General features: G+C 47.3%; 1 long non-coding RNA gene across 1 annotated transcript in view; it reads right to left on the bottom strand.

Moving 5' to 3' along the window:
- Positions 1-555: 555 nt before the first annotated feature.
- Positions 556-21,406, bottom strand: part of LOC147378165 (uncharacterized) — a 67,635-nt gene continuing 46,784 nt past the window's right edge. The window contains exon 3 of the long non-coding RNA XR_015144904.1: positions 556-1,764. This is a non-coding gene — a long non-coding RNA (uncharacterized LOC147378165). The remainder of the gene's footprint in view (positions 1,765-21,406) is intronic.

Genomic DNA, 21,406 nt, shown 5'->3' with positions numbered 1-21,406 from the left:
GGAGCTGGGGTCCTGCCACATCTTACTGTCCCTGATTGTGCCAGGAAAGGGGTCTCTACTTCCCTATTGGGGTCGGCCCTCCTCTGCCTCCCACCCTGGACCTCAGGATTTCATCTCTCTCTAGGCAACAGAGATGTAGGGATATAGGAATCCACCGCCTGGGGTTCCAGGGAAGACTGCTACCTGTTTCCCACAGAGAGTGAACCTGCCCTAAAGGTGCCCCGTAGTCACCCAAGCACTTCAGCTGGCCCACAATCCTCAGGTCTCCCAATTTACCCACCAGCATCACACACCCCAGCTGCATCCTTCCTCAATGAGTTATCTTTCCCTTATTGGAAAATCACAATAGTAATATATTTTAGTTGCTAGAAGTTTATGATAAAGAAATGAACAGGAAAGACAAAAAGTCAGTCCTCAAACCACACCCCTCCACCCTCCCCGCCCCTGTCCCACAGAGCTCTGCCCCCCATGGAGGTTTCCCTGCACAGGCGTGTGTGTGCCTCTTCATGAATGCACGTGCAAGACTTTAAACATACAAAAGGGGTCCTGCAATTGCTGTGCTTCTGCATCTTGCTTTTATTTTCACTTACTAAGCTGAGAACATTTTTCAGGATCAGAGCGGAGGTTTCATCGCCAGCTGTATAATTCTTTGTCATGCGGCCACCTTCCTGCCTCGGGACACACAGGTGACCCTGCTGTCTTCTCATGCTAGAGGAGACACCAAGGCATGGGACACCTTCGGCATTTTGCAAGGAAAGATTCCTAAAGGGGGAATTTCTGGGTCACAAGGAGCATGCATTTTAAATGTGGCCAAGTCTGCCCAGGTCGCCTTCCCGCTGGCAGCAGGTACCATGCCGGTCCCATGTCTGTGGCACCAGGGACCTGCATCCCCAGCAGTGCACCCCTTCCCATCCTTTCAGCTCTGTCCCCAGTGGCTTCTTCCAGTGACTGGTGAGCGTAGGGACCTATTTTATTGTTCAATGGCTAAGAGTGTGTCTCCTTCTCTGGGTTACCCCTTCCTCTCCTTTGCCCATTTTTCTCTACTGGGTTGGACATGTCTTACTTGTGGGCTCACAGAATTTCTTTAGATGTTGTACTATTAATTTCTTGTCCATTGTACATGTTTTAAATATTTTCTTGAGTCAAATATCTTTTAACTTGGTTTCTCGTGTAATTTTGCCATGTATGGGCTTTTTATTTTTATGGAGTCAAATCTATCAACCTTTTATTTTATAGCTTTTGCATTTTGTGTCTGGCTTGGGAGGATCCTCCAAGATCTTGAAAATATTCTCCTCTCTTTTCATCCATTGGTTTTATAGCATTTTAAATAGGTTTTATGGGTTTTTTCAATCGGTTTTATAGTGTTTTTATCTTTTACAGCCTAGATTCTTCTGAAACATATTTTGTGGGTGTAACACTCCCTTTCTTGGGAAATCTGATGTTCCAACTGGCCCATCTTCCAACCCACCCATTCCTTCACTCATGCTCTCCACAGCATTTTGAGTCTTCATGTTAAATCGTTTCAGTTGTGTCCAACTCTGCAATTTCAGAAGAGCCGCCTGGCTCCTCTGTCCATGGGATTCTCCAAGCAGAAGTACTGGAGTGGGTTACCATGCCCTCCAGGGGGTCGTCTTGACCCAGGGATCAAACCCACGTCTCTTATGTCTCCTGCATTGACAGCCAGGTTCTTCATCACTAGCACCACCTGGGAAGCTGCCTCAAATGCTGAGGGCACCACAGAGCCTGTTCTCACAGGAGTCACGTCTGGAGAAGATGACAAGGAGCAAAGAACAAACATGCAGTTAGCTAATATTATTTCAAGTAATATGGTGGGAGATGCAATAAGGGATGGAGGGTTAACACAGAGGTGATATTTTAAATAATGTGGTCATAAACAGACTCCCTCAGAGGACAGCCAAAGCCTGAGATGCTGACAATGCAAGGGAGGAGCTGCTGGATCCCCGGGAAGACAGCTCAGGACAGAGGCAGCGGCAGGAGCAAGGCCCCGACAGGAACCCATTTCTTCAGGTCAAGGATGGCTGTGCTCCAAGTGGATGCTGGGGAGCGGTGGTGGGCAGGATTACGGGGCCTTGGAGGCCCCTGGGAAGGGGCAGGTTTCACTCAGTTATTGGGAGTCTTTGGTGGTAGCTTTTGGTACATGTGATGCACTGGGAGTGGGGGGCAGGCAGGTGGCCTATGTGAGTGCAGGGGGCCCCCCAGGCCTCGGTCCTAGCCTGCACTCTCACTTCTGTGGTCTGCATAGCCACTGGCGTGCAGTGTCGCACCTGGCCCTGTGCCTGGCACATGGGGAGCCCTCCACGGACATCTGATAGACCTAAATTGAGCCTCACACACAGCAGGTGCTGATGCGAGCTCCTTCACTCCCTACCCAGGCTCTAGAAAAGGAGTTGGGATGGAGGCTGGTCACTGGCTGGCCACAGAGGGGCAGTAAAGCTGCCGCTGCCCGAACCAGCAGAGGCTGAGCCATCCGCTCCACCCGGTTCCCTGCACTTGGGAGGTTGTGACGGCGGGTCACCCAGGTGATGGCACCTGTGCCTCCTCACAGCCTGGAAGGGTCTGCAGAGATGGCCAGGATGAGGAGGGACTCTGGAGCCAAATGAGGAGGCAGAGCGGGCAGGGCTGATCCAGAGCTGTGCCTGAGGCCTGTTCTGAGAGGAAGCAGGAAGGGGGCAAGGAGATGCTCAGTGTGGAGGAGGGGGAGAGGAGGGGCTGGCCCCAGGGAGCGGGCAGGGACTCAGAGAAGTGGAGAGACAAGGAGCGACCCCGCAACATCACATCTTCACCAAGGGCTCATGACACCAGGCTGAGGAGCCAGCTGGGCTGAGCCCACCATGAACCTATGTCAGTTCGGCATCCCACTCTGCAGGGAGGCATCGAGGCCCTGCCCCACGTCCAGCTCCAAGGGCCAGAGACTAGCTCAGAGGGCCAGGGAAGCCTCCCAGCCCCATCGACCTGGATGCTGAGATTTTAGCCAGGCCCTCACCTCTGTGCCTCTTTTCATTTCTTTGTTAAGTCTTGTCCTTAAGAGGTGCCAAACTAAAGCCTTCTAAAGCCTATGTTTTCCAGTAGTCACATACAGATGTGAGAGTTGGACTATTAAGAAGCCTGAGTGCCAAAGAATTGATGCTTTCTAAAAAAGAATTGCCAAAGAATTGATGGTTTTGAACTGTGGTGTTGGAGAAGACTCTTGGGGATCCCTTGGACAGCAAGGAGATCAAACCAGTCAATCCTAAAGGAAATCAACCCTGAATACTCATTAGAAGGACTGATGCTGAAGCTGAAACTCCAATGCTTTGGCCACCTGATGGGAAGAGCCAACTTATTGGAAAAGACCCTCATGCTGGGAAAGATTGAGGGCAGGAGGAGAAGGGGACGACAGAGGATGAGATGGTTGGATGGCATCATTAATTCAAGGGACATGAGTTTGAGCAAATTCCAAGAGAAAGCAAAAGAAAGGGAAGCCTGGAGCACTGCAGTCCATGGGGTCGCAAAGAATCAACAATAAAGCCATCTTCATCCATCCTCAGCCGGGGAGAGAAGGGTGGCACTAGCAACTGAGGTAATCAGGGTAACTGGGCCAGGGGTCATTTGGAGAAAGAGAGCCAAGCCAGGAGCTCAAGGTCCAGGAACTGGGAGCTCAGGATGACCTTGCTTGGGCAGACGCAGATGAGTCCAGTAGGAGGGAAGGCCAGGGAGCATGGAGACAGGAGAGTTCCAGGGCCAAGCTTTCTTGGTCCTGCTTCCCATGGAGGGTCAGGTCATCATTCCTGGATGAAGTCCACCATCTCTCCCCACCAGGAGGCCTGTGTGGAAGGGAGCACTGGGAGTGAGGTGGGTGGCAGGACCTCCAGGGCAAAACCACCTAAGCTCTGGTTGACACACAAAGGTGAGAGGCATGTGGGACCAGGCAGAAGGATGAAGCAGAAAGAGCCCTAGTCCCAGACACCACAGGTCATAGCCGCGGGATGACGAAAGCAGATGCCCCAGACATTGGCTCTCACCTGCTCTCAACCTGTTGTGTTCTCCTCTGCCACAACCGTGAGCTTTAGTCCCTGAATGCAAACACACTTATGTTTAGGTCTCTGGTACTAATGATGACCTTGATAGAGAAGGATATAGATGCTCCGGACTAACAATCTAGAACTCAGAACCATTCAGCCATCTCTCCAGACGCCTGACCATGGTCCACACGGCTGAGGAAGCTGGCCCCCATCACCCTCTTCAGACTTAAGGCCCCTCAGAAGTTCCCAGACACCCCCACCCCCTCCTTGGGAGCCTTGATCTGGCAATTCTTCCCCCTACTACCCTTGCTGCAGCCTTGATGCCTGGCTTCCTCTCATCCTCCCCACTCTGGCCTGGTGAGGCCCTTCCTAGACTCCCTCCACCCTCTGCAATATTCCCTTCCCACAGTACACACAGCCTGTCATGCTTTGCACCACATATTATTAACTACAAATATTCGTCCGTTACTAGCTAGTTAGCTGGCTGGTTAATCAGTTATTTGTTTCCTGGTTTATGTTCATGCCTCTGCCCCAACTTGCTCATAAGGACCCAGAGGGCAGAGACCTTGCTTGTCCTGCTCAGGACAGTATCTCTTTGCTCAGCACAAAATGGCACAAAGTTGTTGTTGATGAATGAACGACTGCATCTACTGGACTCATGTCCCCTGCACACAAACTGAACTTGCCAGCACAGGGCAGCTCAGATGAATAAGACAGGTTTCTGTCCCTCCAGGAGCCCCCAGTGGTGGTGTCCCCTTGTTGTCAGCCTCTCCCCAATCCAGAAACTCAGCCCTGACAAATGGCCTTATTCTTCTTACTTCCTGCACCCCAGATCCCACCCCTCCATGTCTGACTTAGTTCTGGGGGCGCCTGCAGAGACTTTTCTGAGGCCCTGACCCTGCTGCTCCTACAAGCTCCATTCGTCCATGATTGGAAGTAACCTCTGGTAAAAACAGCCTTGGGGTGAATGGCAGGAACAGGGAAGACTCCCCTGGGGCAGCAGAACTTGGGGGCCCTTTACGACAATCCAGCAATGCAGCCTAGACACTTCAGCAGCTTTAGCTCAGTTTTTTCAGAGTATGAGGCCACTTGACTCCATTCTCTATGGCTGACAAAGAGGTCGAAAGAGGCTGTAGGCCCATGGAGACAGGGACCCCGTCAATGATGTTGCTTCTGCTACAAGAAACAGAAAAACCAATCTGAAGTGGCACTGAAGAAAATTTGACAGGTCAAGAAGGCTGGAGGAAGGGAAGCACTTGGCTGATCATTTCAGTGATTCAGTGACATCAACCTGAACCTGGATTCTTTCCATGTTTCAGTTCGGTTCTTCAGTATGAGAACTTTGTCCTAGGCTAGCTCCCATCATGGTTTCAAGATAGCTGCCAATTTTCTAGTCATGATACTGACACCACACAGGGAGAGAGAAGGCAACTCTTCTAATGTGTCTCTCTCTTTTTTTTTTAATTTTTGGCCTCTCAGTGTGTGAGACTTTTAGTTCCCGAACTGGGAATTGAGCCAGCAACCCCTGCATTGGAATCTTGGAAACTTAACCACTGGACCACCACTAAAGTCCCTAGTGTGTCTCTTTGGTCAGTGGGAAATCTCTCCTGGAAGCTCCTCCCCCAGCTTGACTCCCCTCACGTCCTATTGGCCAGAATTGTGTCACAAGCCTCCTTTGCACCAACCAGTGACAAGGAGTCTGGGATTTCCGGTGTTTGGCTGAGAATAATTGGGATTTATGCTTGAACCACAGGTGGAGGAGGCATTCGTACTTGCGGGCTAAACTGCTTCAGTCATGTCTGATTCTTGGCAACCCTATGACTGTAGCCCGCCAGGCTCCTCTGTCCATGGGATTCTCCAAGCAAGAATACTGGAGTGGGTTGCCATGCCCTCTTCCAGGGGATCTTCCCAACCCAGTGATTGAACCTGTGTCTCTTAGGTCTCCTATGTTTGCAGGCAGGCTCTTTATCAGTAGTGCCGCCTGGGAAGCCCTAGAGGAGGCATGGACACCAGCAAATCCAAGTCCTACCAGTAAGGAAGACAACTACTGAGGAAGGGATTGGCCTCCAGGGCAGAGAGAAAAAGGTGAGACTTTAGAACCGTGGTGTCCCACAGCCCACAGGCCCCAGCACAATGGGTGTGTGGAAGACTGGAAACCCAGCGCTTGTCTGGCTAGACTCCTGGGTGACCACATAGCAACACACACCTTTTACGACACTACAGAGTGTGGACCCCGGCCAGAGCCAGAACTGCAAATTAACAGCCAAGGGGGCTTGTGAATCAGACTGGATGCCTCACCCTCTGGGCCAATGCTGTCTGGTATGGAGCACAGGGCTCCACAAGCATTTTGTCAAAGGAGTGCCCACAGGAGAGAATAAACGCTGGCCTCGACTCAGAAACGGGCCTCTGCCTCTCCAGAGGCACCAGCCCAAGCAGCTGTGGGCCTCTCCCATGCCCCCAGGAAAGACAGGAGCCTCGCTAGATGGTCAGTGAGAACTGACCCGCTCCCTGGAACTGCATCCATTTGCTGCCAAAGAGTCTTCTCAGCCTTTCACAGGCGGGCGGCTTTCCTGAAATCCAGAGGCCCTCACCCTGCCATGAGGCTCCACAGTATGGGAAGAGGCAGAAAAGCCTCTGCTCTGGTCGCATCTCCCCACATCATTAGCTGCTGTTGATGGAAAGTCAAATGACCCTTGTGTGGGAGGTGGCATGTGGAAGAATTTATATGCTTTTAGAGCCCGTTTTCCCATCTCATCATCTGCTGTTAGCTCAGGGCTGAATTAGAGCTAGTTCTTTCCGACTCCCAGCTGCAGTGTCATTTGATGTTGAAGAGAAGTCCAGGAAGGCAAAAGAACAGCCCCCAGATGGGCCAAGATGTTGCAGTCTTCAGAGATTTCAGGATGGAATCAGGCAGAGGAATGGAGGAAACCTGGAACCTGACGTTCTTTTTAATTTTCAAATTAGTTTCTTATCAGTGAGTTCATTCGATTTGCTTTACAGCTCTGTGAGACAGGCTGCCAGGGATTTTCATGTCCATTTGACAGATGAGAAAACTGAATGACTTACCCAGGTTCCCACTTTGGGTGAGTGACAGAAATGAGATTAGGATTCTCCCAGCCCTAGATATCTGGACAAAATTATAATTTAAAAAAATGCATGCACTCGCATGTTCATAGTAGCACTGTTCACAATAGCCAAGACAGGGAAGCAGCCTAAACGTCCATCAACAGAGGAATGGATAAGGAAGATGTGGTACATATATATAGTGGAATATTACTCAGCCATAAAAAGAATGAAATAATGCCATTTGCATCAATGTGGATGGACCTAGAGATGATCATACTAAGTGAAGTAAGTCAGACAGAGAGATAAACACTATATGATATTATATATATGTGAAATCTAAAATATGACACAAATGAACTTATCTATGAAACAGACACAGACTCAGACACAGAGAACAGGCTAGTGGTTGCTGAGGGTGAGGGAGGGATGGACTGGGAGTTTAGGATTAGCAGATGCAAACCACTCTATACAGAAAGGATAAACAACAAAGTCCTACTGTATTGCACAAGGAACTGTATTACTATCCAGTGATAAACCATAAATGGAAAAGAATATGAAAAATAATGTGTATATATACATGAGTCACTTTGCTAAATAGCAGAAATTGACACAACACTGTCAATCAACTATACTACAATAACATAAATTTTTTAAGGAATCATCCCAAGCCTGGTTTGTTCAGTTATACCACTCACGATGCCCTGTGGGTGAACAGATCCTGCACTGGGAGGGGAGCTGAGGTGGTCTTCTCCACTCAGGTTCCCCCAACAAATACTCCATTGTCATGAGACTCTTTCTCAAGGCATCAGGCTGTCCTCTCAGTTGGTTAAAGCTTCACCAATAAGGCTGGCTGATGTACTCTTGGTGGTGATGCAGTGCTTTGAATTTAGCTACCGAGGCCCTGTTTGAAATGTAAGATTGTGACAGGTTTTTAGCAATATATTTGCAGAGGATCATCAGAGGTAGAGAAGTCACTTGTGTCTGGTTAAAACCTTCTCTTGTCAAGGGTTCCGCATATGGTGCTAGTGGTAAAGAACCCACCTGCCAATACAGGAGATGGAAGAGATGAAGATTCAGTCCTTGGGTTGGGGAGATCCCCTGGAGGAGGACATGGAAACCCACCCCAGTATACTTGCTTGGAGAATCCCATGAATAGAGGAGCCTAGCGGGCTATGGTCCATAGGGTCACAGAAAGTCGGACACAACTGAAGCGACTTAGCACGAATGCATGCGCTTGTCAAAGACAGCTGAGGCAGGACTCTGCCCACTTGGCTCATTAACAGAAAGGATGCAAAGTCTATCTCTTTGAGATGCCCAAGAGCCCCAAGACTCCCAGCCTGCTGGCACTGCACTTATTGGGCACCTGACCCTCTGAAGGACATGTGCTCCTTGGATTGATAAGGCAAGACCCAGTTTCAGCATCCTTGGTACCCCATGGTAAGGGGCTGCTCCAGGGCCTGCTGGGACCTAAGTACCAGGCCCCATCTCAGCACCTTCAAAACCCAGCCAACGTCCACCCCTCCTTCATCCTGAGCCTCCCTTAATGCCCATCACCCTCATTCTTGGACCATCTTGGGCCAGTTCAGGATTTTAAATCCCACCTCTGTGCAGACAACCCTCGGATCTGAAACTCCAGTCGTGGACTTTCGTAATCTCCAGTCCCCCTCAACCCCATCTCCAGACTGGAACTCTCCCCTGGCCTAAGTCACAGAACTGTCCATAGTGGCCACAACCGGCTTCTGCACCTGTGCCTTCCTCTGGGAATGATGGCAAATGCCCCACCTCCAGCTCCAGTCACCACTCCACTCCCAGTCTGCTCTCCAGGCCAGTCCAGACCCCTGGGAGCCCCAGGAGCTTTGATTTCAGTCTCCAACATCTCCTCCCCTACCCCACACCCTCTTTCCCAATAGGGACACCTCTCTTTGCACCAAAATTTATCATCCTGGGTCCCATTGCCTGAGCGGTCTCCCAGCTGAAAAGGGAACCCACTGTAATATGTTAATGACTGCCCAGATCATAAATATTTGCTATATTACTAAAGATTTGTGGAGAAATGCCTTATTCAAAGGAATGAACAAAATGGAGGAGGTGGCTGCTGGCAGAGGCGCTGGGGTAGGGGTAAGGGTCTTCTATCCCTCCACCCCTCCACCCTTGGCCAGCTCCTGGCATGGCGGTAAAGAAAAAAGGACCAGAACTTTGCATCCTGATCTTCCCAGCTCTGCTCTGGGCCTAGAATTGGTGCGCACAAAGTCACCAGGTCCCCAGCTAGAGAAGACAAGGTTGCCAAGGCCAGAGTCCCATGAGCTCAGAATTCAGAATTTGGACCTTTCAAAATCTGAGCCCATTTAGACTCCAGAAAACACAACTTCTGGGCTAGAAAACACAACTTCCAGGACAGAGTGTAAAGCATCTCCTGAAAAGATCCCGCTGGACATCCCAGGGCCTATGAGGAGTTCTGGGTACAGGAGTAATCAACCAACCTATGGAGCAAATTCCCTCCTCATTATGCACACACCAGAGTTCAGGAAAAGTTTCACACAGCGCGGCCCTGGTTCAACGAGCTGGAAAATGCTCTGAGTCATAGAGAGGCCCCAGAGGCAATCAGCCCCTTCCTGCCATCCCTACAGGCCTTTCTCTGCGGAAAAACCTGCACCAGAGGAAGCTGGCTGTGTGTATGTATGTGTTAGTTGCTCAATCAGGTCTGACTCTTTGCAACCCCATAGACTGCAGCTTGCCAGGCTCCTCTGTCCACGGAATTCTCCAGGCAAGAATACTGGAGTCGGTTGCCATGCCATTCTCCAGGGGATCTTTCTGACCCAGGGATTGAACTTGCGTCTTCTGTATTGCAGGCAGATTCTTTACCCTCTGAGCTGGCAGTGAAAGTGAAAGTCACTCAGTCAGGTCCTACTCTTTGCGAACCCAGGTATTGTACCCTGCCAGGCTTCTCTGTCCATGGGATTTTCCAAGCAAGAATACTGGAGTGGGTTGCCATTCCCGTCTTCAGGGGATCTTCCCATCCAGGGATCGAACCCAGGTCTCCTGCATTACAGGCAGATTCTTTACCAGCTGAGCCATGGGCTGGCCTTAAATCCCAGCAGTACTCCAATCAGATTTGTTCTCCAGCTCCCCTCTGAGGTCCCCTCAGCCCCCAGGGCAGCCAGGTTCCTGCCCCATGTCTACCCACCTCATCCTCCCATTCCTCCATCCCTGCGCTGTGGCCCGACCACCCTTGGGATCTCTACAATAACAATGGGCCTCCCACAACCCATTCAGGTCCATCAGGGATGAGGCTTCATCTTCCCCAGGCTTTACTTCCTCCTGAACTAGGCCTGTGCTGTCGCAGGAAGACCTTTGTGGGCCGCAGAAGCTGGAAGCCTCCCTTCCTGCTATGGAAGGACCCCCACTGAGTCCTAGGATCCTCTGCATTCATCCCAACCTACCTCACAGGTCACAGGAGAAGGAAGCTTCTCCTAAATAACTGCTCCTCTTTCAAATTCATCACCATCCTCCAGGCCTTTCTGAGATCCTCATTCCCCTGGAAGCCCTGGGCTCACGACAAACACTCCTTCCAGCGGCTTGCGTCTGTGCCCCATCAGAGTTGAGGGCAGGTTCTGCGTCTCCATCTGTCCTGGCATTTGACTAGAAGACCCAGCAAGGCAGGATCCAGCTCCTCTGAGGTCAAGAGGACAGATGCTCAAAGAAGCACAATAGTAAGGTTTTGCCTCTTAGATGCCTCTCTGGATCCCCCTTCAGGAATGGAAGACTCCAGTTGCTGGAAACACCCCCACTCCACCCACCCCATAGTCAGCTCTCTCTGCCTTACTTGCTCCCCCATAGGATACCCCTCCCTAGGACACACTCCCTTCCTCTGCAGGACTGCAGGGCTATGACCGATGAATTGGTATATCCTCAAAGCCCCTTTTAGGCTAGCCCCAGGCCTTTGTGGAGACTGCCTGGCAACTGGACACCTTCTGCACACTCCTGCATCGGCCCTTCCCTTTCATAGGGGTGTGCCTTCAGAGTGCTCCCACAAACTCCCCACAAACAAACCTTCTGTCCACCGTAGTGGGCTCCAAGGGGACAGCGCCTGTGACATATGCCAAGCAGGAGATGGAGAAAGGGCCACTTTAATAAAAATAGTTCTCTTCCAATGGTCCATGCAAAGATCTGGAGAGCTTGGTGGAGAGCACATTTTGGTCCTCTGTGGGGAGACTTCCAATTTCCCACTGAACAGGAATCCTATTCTCTGTAGCCCAGACCCACAATCTCAGTCAGCACGTTCATGTGTGCTTAGTCGCTCAGTCATGTCCAACTCTGTGACCCTATGGACTGTAGCCCACCAGGCTCCTCTGTCCATGGGATTTCCCAGGCAAGAATCTTGGAGTGGGTTGCCATTTCCTTCTCCAGGGGATCTTTCTGACCCAGGGATTGAACTCATCTCTTCTGCATTGGCAGGCGGATTCCTTACCACTAGTGCCACCTGGTTGAGGAATAAAACAGTCCAGAATAAGCTGGGGCCCTCTTCCTGGGCCAACAGAAACTGAAGACCCTGGAAAAAGGCACATTTTTGAGGGCCAGGGTCCTGCCCAATGGCTAATGTGGCACGTTGGTACATCTTGCCATCCGAATAGAAGAGTAGCTTATATTCCCTTGAAAGGGGTGTGGAAGTAAGCAAAGTGGCCAGAGAGGGAGTGGAAGTCCTGTTTCCCCCACCCCATTCACCCCCACACTCTGATTTGAAGTTGAGCCTAGGCATCACCAAAATAAAGTTTCCGTGTCAACTTCAGAGAGTATTATTAAGTGCACAATGACTTTAGTCCTGGGAAAGTGAAAGTGAAAGTTGATCAGTTGTATCCAACTCTTTGCAACCCCATGAAGTGTACAGTCCATGGAATTCTCCAGGCCAGAATACTGGGGTGGCTGGCCTTTCCCTTCTCCAGGAAATCTTCCCAACCCAGGGATTGAACCCAGGTCTCCTGCATTTCAGGCAGATTCTTTACCAGCTGAGCCACAAGGGAAACCCAAGAATACTGGAGTGGGTAGCCTATCCCTTCTCCAGGGGATCTTCCCAACCCAGGGATTGAACCCAGGTCTCCCACATTGCAGGCAGATTCTGTACCAGCTGAGCTCTCAGGGAAGCCCTTAGTCCTGGGAGCCTCGGTTTACTTCCCTATGACATGGCAGCAGTGGCCCCACCCTGCCTACCTGGCACCTGAGTGAGGATGTGCTGAGAAAAATGTGCCAGCCGTGAGGAAGTGCACAAGAATAGACACCCACTATTACGGTGTTGCTGAAGTGTTTCCCACAAGCCAGTCTGCTCCCCTCTAGATTTTCTCCTCTCGGCAGGCTAGGATCAAGCTGCACAATTGGGCTTCCTCCAGCCCATGGAACCAGCCGGGACACAGGTGTTCCCCAAAGCTGGCCTGATGAACAGAGTCTGGATTGAAAAGATCGCCACATACTCTTTCATTTTCTCCCAAGGGCCCAAAGGCAAACAGACAGATAGGAGGGTCAGTGTGACATGGAATCCAGCCCGGCTGTCAGGAGACTTCCTGTGGCATTCTTCTCCATAATTACCTCATTCCTTTGTCCTAACACCCACATCTAGCCTGTCGATTTCTGTGATGTTTGTGGTTGGGCTGAGACTTGGGTGGGGAAGAAGAAAAGGGAGGCTTTTCTTGTACACGGGACACCTGTGGATTTTATAAATAGTCCATGGAAGCCAGGGTACCACTCCTCAACATACAGACTGGGCACTGCACCAAAATGCCCAGCTGGGGGCTGTGGAGGGCTCCAGTCCAGGCTGCAGCCCACTGGTCAAGCCCTGTGCCCAGAGGGCATTTTTCTCATTCTTACAAAGATGCTCCATAGGTTAGCAGTGCCTTTGGTGTTGTTTTATAGAGGAAGAAGTTGATGCTCAGAGAAGCTAAGTAACTTGCTCAAGGTCACACAGTAGGCAGGTGATGGAGCCAGGACACAATTTCATCCCCATCTGACTGCACTCTGCTGGTTTATGCCTGACCCAGCCATACAGTTTGGCACCCAGATCACCCCTCACGTCGTTGTTAGAGATCTTTTGATTTCAAATAACAGAGACCAGACCAGTAAAAGAAAGAAAAAAGAAAAAAAAAAAAAACTAATAAAAGGATGCTGAAAGGCCTGGTAGAATCTGAGGAAAGAACTAGCAATCCCAACAGGAAGACCCAGGGGACAGAATTCAGGAATGTCTGGATATAGCTCTGAGGATCCCAAAGGTGGCAGTTCATGACCTTCCATCTCGAACTCTGTCATTAACTTGATTTGGTTTCCAGTCCCTTGGTTAAATTTCCTTTTTTGTTGTTGTTGGAACATGATTGGGCAGCTTGGGTCAAATGTCTGCCTTTACTTTGATAGTTTCCTGGGGTTGGGTTCCACATGAGAGTCATGACAGCCAGCAGCCTATGGCTCATAGAGCAGTTGCCATATCAGTGGCCTTAGACTCAGCAAGAGGGGCCATTGCCCTGGGCTCCATGCTTCAGAGTTCTACATATTAAACACACACACGCAATTGTAATAGAGCCTTTTGAAATTTTTTAGAGAAAAAATATTTTTCTGAAGACACAAAACTTGAGATTTTTTTTGCCCTTATGTTTATCATAATTCAGATTTTTTGATGGAAATATATTCATATTTTGTGCACTTTAAAAACAATTACAGGGACTTCCCTGGTGGTCCAGTGGCTAAGATCTCCTCGTACTCCCAGTGCAGGGAGCCCGGGTTCTGTCCATAGTCAGGACACCAGATCCCACATGCCACAACTATAGGTCTAAGATTCCACATGTGCACCTAAGACCTGGCACAGCCAAATAAATAAATATTAAATACAATTATTTTCTTTTCAACCCTTCAGGTCAGAGCTGGCCAATTTTTTCTTAAAGATTGGTATAAAAAATACTTGAGGCTTGGAGGCAATATAATCTGTCATAATTACTGTTACAGCTATGAATAAAATGTAAATAAATGTGTGTGGCTGTGTTCCACTAAAGCTGTATTTGCAAAAATGGTCTATTTATATGTTGCTTCATGTATAAGATGTTTTTTAAAGTGTTTGTTGTTTAGTTGTTAAGCCAAGGCTGATCCTTTTGCAACCCCAGAGGACCCACCAGGCTCCTCTGTCCATGGGATTCTCCAGGCAAAAATATTGGAATGGGTTGCCATTCCTTCACCAGGGATCTTCACTACCCAGGGACAGGACCTGCGTCTTTTCCTTGGCAGGCAGATTCTTTGCCACTGAGCCACCTGGGAAGCTCCTCTTTGGAGTTAAGATGAACAAAAAGAGTTCTTTGATCAAGTATGAATAAAGATTGTCAAATCACACCATGCTGTTCACTGAACATGAATATTCAAAGAAAGTCAAATCTGATGAGGTCATCGACAAACTTGCAGAAGCTAAGGCTCAAAATCAGAAGCTGTAATGTTCTTCATTACTGTGACTGGCTAATATTTAGAAAAAAGTATTTTCCTTTTTTCAAAAAGTAGAAAACACACTGATGTGGGAGTTTGGGGTTAGCAGATGCAAACTATTATATAGACTATGGATAAAAATCAAGATCCAACTGTATAGCACAGGGAAATATATTCAATACCCTTTAACTATCACAGAAAAAAAAATACAAAAAAGAAAAAATAGATGTAATGGCTTCCTAGGTGGCTCAGTGGTTAAAAAAAAAAAGAAAAGAAATCTGACTGCCAGTGCAGGAGCTGCAGAAGTTTTAGGAGACATGCATTCAGTCCCTGGGTCAGAAAGATCCCCTGGAGGAGGAAATAGCAGCCCATTCCAGTGTTCTTGCCTGGGAAATTCCATGGACAGAGGAACCTGGTGGGCTACAGTTCCTGGGGTCACAAAAAATCGGACACAACTGAGTGACTGAACACATGCACACTTATATATAACTGAATCACTTTGCTGTACAGCAGAAATTAAGACAACATTGTAAATCAAGCATACTTCAATAAAATAAATTTTTAAAAAAATACACTGAAGTGACTTAAATATGATTCCATTACTCTTCTCCTTTCCTCTCTCCCAGGTCTGTTAAGTGCTGAGAAAACTCCAGAAGCATAGGCTCTGGTAAAATAGTTTCTCCTGAGGGCAGGTTTTGTTAAGAAGAACAGGGTTTGGGGAGGGATAGATTGGGAGTTTGGGACTGACATGCAGACACACACCGCTGTATTTAAAATAGACAATCAATAAGGACCATTACTGCACAGCACAGGGAACTCTGCTCAACACTCTGTGGTAACCTACATGGGAAAAGAATCTAAGAAAGAACGTACATACGATGAATCACTTTGCTGTACGCCTGAAACTAACACAACATTGTTAATCAACAATATTCTACTATAAAATAAAAATTAAAAAAAAGGAAACAATATGCTCTAGTATATTCCAAAACAGTTCTTTTCCCTTCTCCCTACTGGAATGTGGAGAGGTTTCTTTCTCTGATGACCTAGTGGAGCTCCCAGAGGCAAAATTTACAGTAATGGACTCCCCACCCCCCACTTCCCTTTGAGTGGGTCTCCCTGCAATTTTTAAGTCTCTGGCTTATCCACAGTGAGCCTTCAGCAATATGTCAGTCGGTTTCCCTACCCCATCCCTGGTTCCTGCAGGGATATCAGCTCATGGGTTTCTGCTCAGGAAGATTCTGATTCTCTGTTCTGCCAGTCAGTCTCTTCAATGTGGGGAGAGCTATTTATCCTGGGTCCCCAGTTCTCTGAGAGATTTCAGAAGAGTTGTTGATTTTTTTTTTTTTAGAGCATTCAGCTTTTTTATTTATTAGAATGAAGAGGGGGGGCATCTAAGTTCCTTAAATTCTGGCCAAGAAAGCATGTGTCCTATCACCTTCTCTTTTTCACTGAATTAATTTTATTTCTATTTAAAAGATATTTACCAACATGATCACTAGAAAAATGTGTTTCACTGTGTGCTTTTCTGGTCATTATTATTCATTTCCTGATTCTTTTCTGAAAAGAATCTTGTTACATAGAAGAAAGGGATTTGAGAAAAAGATCCACTCTGGGAGGCAGAATGATGGTCCCAGCTCGTGCTGATTCATGGGAGCCAACAGTGAAATCTCTTTTCTGTTCTGTGTTCAGTGACATCCTGTTGGTAGCTTGAGATCAGCCGCAGGGGTAGTATTTATACCACAGAAATGCAAACACTATAAATCAGGGCTCCCCGCAGCCTGCCAAGAGAGTTGGTTGTTAAATACACACCATCACACCTCATATTCTGGGTATTAAATACTCTGAAAAAGTGAAAGTCACTCAGTGGTGTCTGACTCTTTGTGACTCTATGGATTGTAGCCCACCAGGCTCCTCTGTCCATGGGATTCTCCAGGCAAGAATACTGGAGAGGGTTGCCATGCCCTCCTCCAGGGAATTGTCCTGACCCCAGGGTTGAACCTGTGTCTCTTACATCCCCTGGATTGGCAGGCAGGTTCTTTACCACTAGCACCACTTGGGAAGCCCTATCTGGTCTATACCCTCCTTTAAATATTTTTTATTGGAATACAGTTGATTTACAATGTTGTGCTAGCTTCAGGTATATAGACAGTGATTTAGTTATACATATATTCATTTTCTAAGATTCTTTTTCACATATAGATTATCACAGAATATTGGGTAGAGTTCCCTGTGCTATATAGAGTAGGTCCTTGCTGGTTATCTATCTTATGCACTGTAATATCTGTATGTTCATCCCAAGCTCCTGCTTTGTCCCCTACCCGTGTTTACCTTTTGATAACCATACGTTTGTTTTTGAGGTCTCTGAATCTGTTTCTGTTTGGTAAATAAGTTTGTGTGTATCATTTTTAAATGACATTGCGCATACGAGTGATATCATGTATTTGTCTTTCTCTGTCTGACTTACTTCACTTAGTATTATCATCTCTAGGTCCATCCATGTTGCTGCAACATGCAAAAAGGCAAAATGTTTGTCTGAGGAGGCCTTACAAATAGCTGAGAAAAGAAGAGAAGCTAAAGGTGAAGGAGAAAAGGAAAGGTAAACCCATTTGAATGAGGAGTTCCAAAGAATAGCAAGGAGAGATAAGAAAGCCTTCCTAAGAGATCAATGCAAAGAACTGGAGGAAAACAATAAGAATGGGAAAAACTAGAGATCTCTTCAAGAAAATGAGAGGTATCAAGGGAACATTTCATGCAAAGATGGGCACAATAAAAGACAGAAATTGTATGGACCTAACAGAAGCAGAAGATACTAGAAGAGGTGACAAGAATACACAGAAGAACTAGACAAAAAAGATCTTCATGACCCGGATAACCATGGTGGTGTGGTCACTCACCTAGGCCCAGACATCCTGGAATGCAAAGTCAAGGGGCCCTTAGGAAGCATCTCTACGAACAAAGCTAGTGGAGGTGATTGAATTCCAGTTGAGCTATTTCAAATCCTAAAAGATGATGCTGTGAAAGTGCTGCACTCTATATGCTAGCAAATTTGCAAAACTCAGCAGTGGCCACAGGACTGGAAAAGGTCAGGTTTCATTCCAGTCCCAAAGAAAGGCAATGCTAAAGAATGTTCAAACTACCTCACCATTGCATTCATCTCACATGCTAGCAAAGTAATGCTCAAAATTCTCCAAGCCAGGCTTCAATAGTACATGAACTGTGAACTTCCAAATGTTCAAGCTGGATTTAGAAAGGGCTGAGGAACCAGAAATCAAATTGCCAATATCTGTTGGATCATTGAAAGAGAAAGAGAATACCATAAAAAACATTCACTTCTGCTTTATTGATTACACCAAAGCCCTTGACTGTGTAGATCACAACAAACTGTGGAAAATTCTTTAAGAGATGGGAATACCAGACCACCTTACCTGCCTCCTAAGAAATCTTTATGCGGGTCAAGAAGCAACAGTTAGAACCAGACATGGAACAACAGACTGGTTCCAAATTGGAAAAGGAGTACATCAAGGCTGTATCTTGTCACCCTATTTATTTAACATATATGCAGAGTACATTATGAGAAATGTTGGGCTGGATGAAGCACAAGCTGGAATCAAGATTCCTGGGAGAAATGTCAATAACCTCAGATATGCAGATGACACCGTGCTTATGGCAGAAAGCAAAGAAGAACTAAAAAGCCTCTTGATGAAAGTGAAACAGGAGAGTGAAAAGGCTGGCTTAAAACTCAACATTCAAAAAATGAAGATCATGGCATTTGGCATTCCCCTTCACTTCATGGAAAATAGATGGGGAAACAATGAAAACAGTGAGAGACTTTATTTTTTGGGGTTCCAAAGTCACTGCAGATGGTGACTGCAGTCATAAAATTAAAAGATGATTGCTCCTTGGAAGAAAAGCAACGACCAACTTAGATAACATTAAAAAGCAGATATATTACTTTGCTGACAAAAAGCCTGTCTAGTCAAAGCTATGGTTTTTCCCTGTAGTCATGTATGGATGTGAGAGTTGGACTATAAAGAAAGCTGAGCACCAAAGAATTGATGCTTTTGAACTGTGGTGTTGGAGAAGACTCTTGAGAGTCCCTTGGACTGCAAGGAGATCCAACCAGTCAATCCTAAAGGAAATCAGTCCTGAATATTCATTGGAAGGACTGATGCTGAAGCTGAAACTCCAACACTGTGGCCACCTGATGCAAAGAACTGACTCCCTGGAAAGACCCTGATGCTGGGAAAGATTGAAGGCAGGAGGAGAAGGGGACGACAGAGGATAAGATGGTTGGATGGCATCACCAACTCGATGGACGTGAGTTTGAACAAGCTCCAGGAGTTGACGTTGGACAGGGAAGTCTGGCATGCTGCAGTCCATGGGGTCTCAAAGAGTTGGACATGACTGAGTGACTGAACTGATGTTGCTGCAAATGGCAAAATTTTGTTCCTTTTATGGCTGAGTAGTATTCCACTGTATTTTTGTACCACATCTTCTTTATCCATTCTTCTGTCGATGAATATTTAGGTTGCTGCCATGTGCTGGCTCTTTTACCTCATGCTGCAATGAACATTGGGGTACATGTATCTTTCTGAATTATAGTTTTCTCTGGATACATGCCCAGGAGTGGGATTGCTGGATCATATGATAGTTCTATTTTTATTTTTTTAAGGAATCTTCATACTGTTCTCCATAGTGGCTGCACCAATTTACAATCCCACAAGTATGCAGGAGAGTTCCCATCTTTCCACACACTCTCCAGCATTTATTGTTTGTGGACTTTTTTGATGATAGCTATTCTGAGCAGTGTGAGAGGATAGCTCCTTGTATCTACCCCCTTTAAATAGTGAGGCAATTTGCAGGCCAAACTCAATTTTATGTCTTGGTGGAGCAGATAACTCCCAGCTAACATGGAGAACAGGCCGCATGACCTTCTGACATCTTCTGGTGGGGTATATCATTTCTCTACCTGGCCCAGGATAATGCCAAGGGCTCCTTGTCAAGACAGAGAAGAGTTGCTTGCTGAGCAGATCATTGCATTACCCCCAAATCTTAGGGTTTCTGCTGATTCTCCAATCCATGATCTATTAAAGCAGCTTGGCACCATTGGATCTATTGGGTTATAAAGGTCCAAAGAGCAGAGCCACTTACAGTAGAGCCTGGACCAGCCTAAGAGGCTTCTCTGCTGCTGAGTCCCACTCAGAACCGGGAACCTTGCAGCTCACTTAATAAATGAATCAGAAGAGCCCAACCAAACATAACATTTGGTTCTTTCCATGTTCCTTCTGAAGTCCAAAGGAGTTCACAAAGCATCATACCTCCTTCTTTGTAGTAGTGAGTCAGAGCATGCGTGCTAAGTCACTTCAGTCATGTTAACTCTTTATGACCCTGTGGACCATAGCCTGCCAGGCCCCTCTGTCCATGGGATTCTCCAGGCAAGGATACTGGAGTGGGTTGCCATGCCCCCCTCCAAGGGGTCTTCCCAGAGATTGAACCTGCATCTCTGATTGCATCTCTTCCTGCATTGGCAGGTGGGTTCTTTACCACAAGTGTCACCTGGAAGCCTATAGTAGTGGGTGTAGTGGATCAACTTCTTCACTTTGGAGGGAATATCTCAGTATATCAGAGACACTAGAACCCAGAAACTCCAGTGAGGTAGCCAAGCTCCTGTATTTTTATGTGATTCATTGCCGATCCTATAGTGCACATGTGTCTTGCAAAAGCATTTAAGTATCTGTTACTTTCTGCTCTCTATGACCTGTGGGCTTGAGGTCAGCAATGCAGTGCACAGCATCGTGACATGTATAGGATGAGAACATTAGAGTGAATTGCACCACTGTGCCAGGAAACTGATGTCATCCAGAGAGCAGTTCATGAAGATGCACTGATCCTTTTCAGGGGAAATCCAACTACTGAATTCTAGATGCCTTTGTGCTCAGAGGGGCTCCAAAACAGAAACATTTACTAGCTGTGATGCCACAGGCTGTGTCACATCATCAAGATAACCTTGTCTAAAATAACAGCTGAAATTGAAATCACCATCTGAATAAGCTTAAATGATGTGTGGTTACTCCGCAAGATGGATCTGTGTCCTGTACCAACTAAATAGGCAAGCTCTGTGAGAGTGTAATTGAAATCACTCCTGTGAAATTTTTCTCAAATGTTCCATGTTGGCACGAATATCTGAAATGCCCCAAGGATGTGGCATTGTATGGGCTGATAGCTTTGACAAGGAAGTAGAATTCTGGAAGTTTCTATACTTGGTCCTTCCCCACTGTAATTGTAACTATTCCACAAACCAGGGAGACCATCTGGAGATTCTGTCAATTCTCAAGCATGTCCCCCATCAAACTAGTGACTCAAAACCTTGGCAAATAAGCGCGGGGTAGGTTCTGGTTCCTATTGCCTTCATTGAGGTGAATTGAGTCAAAACTCCAATTATGGAGACTTCCCTGGTGGTCAGGACTTCCCACGTGGTGCAGTGGCAAAGAATCTGCCTGCCAAAGCAGGAGACATAAGAGATGCAGGTAGGAAATGGCAACCGAAGCCAGTATTCTTGCCTGGAAAATTTCATGGACGGAGGAGCCTTGCAGGCTACAGTCCATGAGGTCACAAAAAGTAGGACACAATTTAGCATGTGTGCACACATGCCCTGGTGCTCCAGTGGTCAATACTCTGCACTCCCAAAGCAGGGGGCCCAGGTTCAATCCCTGGTCAGGGGACTAGATCCCACATGCCACAACTAAAGATTCTACATTCCACAACCAAGACCTGGTGCAGCTGATAAATATGTAAATAGTTTTTAAAACCCTCCAGTTATCACCTTAACCTCAAAATCCTCTAGCTGGTAGACCAGAGTGTGGTTCTGAGTT

The sequence above is a fragment of the Bos grunniens genome, chromosome 2 (assembly GCF_055505025.1).
Source record: "Bos grunniens cultivar Pamir isolate PY7600 chromosome 2, Bosgru_T2T1.0, whole genome shotgun sequence".
Classification (NCBI taxonomy): Eukaryota; Metazoa; Chordata; class Mammalia; order Artiodactyla; family Bovidae; genus Bos; species Bos grunniens.
This window is presented reverse-complemented; position numbering and strand designations above follow the sequence as displayed.